The sequence below is a fragment of the Austrofundulus limnaeus genome, unplaced genomic scaffold, assembly GCF_001266775.1.
Source record: "Austrofundulus limnaeus strain Quisiro unplaced genomic scaffold, Austrofundulus_limnaeus-1.0 Scaffold216, whole genome shotgun sequence".
NCBI classification, from domain to species: Eukaryota; Metazoa; Chordata; class Actinopteri; order Cyprinodontiformes; family Rivulidae; genus Austrofundulus; species Austrofundulus limnaeus.
In genome coordinates, this window is record NW_013952618.1 from 143,440 (window position 1) to 144,627 (window position 1,188).

Consider the following 1,188-nt stretch of genomic DNA (forward strand, 5'->3'; position numbering starts at 1 on the left):
AGTTGCACATGAGTGAACTGATGCCCAGGTCTGTGAGTTTGGTAATGAGTTGTGATGGAATGACAGTGTTAAATGCTGAACTAAAGTCTAAGAACAGCATTCTGGCATAAGTGTTCTTGCTGTCCAGATGAGAGAGGACAGAGTGCAGTGCTATGGAGACTGCGTCCTCTGTGCTCCTGTTCTGCCTGAATGCAAACTGGTGGGGGTCCAGTGTGGGTGGGAGACRGGATCTAAGGTGTGCTAAGACCAGGCGCTCCAAGCACTTGGTAATGATGGGGGTGAGGGCTACCGGACGGTAGTCATTGAGTCTGGTTGGGTTGGAATTCTTGGGGATTGGGATGATGGAGGTAGACTTGAAGCAGGTCGGTACCACAGCGCGGGCCAGGGACAGGTTGAAGATCTCTGTTAGCACTCCTGCCAGCTCCTCAGAGCACGCTCTAAGGACACGTCCAGGTATGCCATCAGGACCCGCAGCCTTGTGTGATTTAATCCTGCTCATAGCCGCTCCTACGTCAGTGGAGAAGAGAATCAGCGGCTGTTGGTCTGAGGTGGTGGTTGCCTTAGTTGGAGTTGTGGTGTTCCCTCTTTCAAAACGAGCATAGAAGTTGTTAAGCTCGTTGAGGAAGGAGACATCCGAGGAGGCGGGGTTGGTGTTGGGATTCTTGTAGTCTGTGAGAATCTGAAGGCCTTGCCACATACTTCGGTGGTTGGATTTGGAAAAGTGATCCTCCACCTTCTTTTTGTAGTGGTGTTTGGCCTTCTTGATTCCCCTCTTCAGCTCAGCTCAGCCCTGGCTGCACTGTAGGTCTGTGCATCCCCTGACCTGAAGGCGATGTTGCGGGCCTTCAGCAGGAGACAAACATCTCGGTTCATCCAGGGTTTCTGGTTAGGGTACATGGTGATGCGTTTATGGGTGGTGACGGAGTCTATGGTAGTGGAAATGTGGTCCAATACAGATGAAGCGTACTGATCCAAGTCTGTGTGGTGGAAAGTATTCCAATCWGTGTTCCTGAACCGATCCTGGAGCACAGCRTCTGAACCCACTGGCCACACCTTTACTCTCCTCACAGTGGGTTTCACACGTTGGATGAGTGGTGAATACCGAGGTGTGAGGAACAGGGAGAGATGATCTGATTGTCCGATGTGGGGGAGCGGTGTCGCCTTGTAAGCTCCAGTCAGATTGGAGTA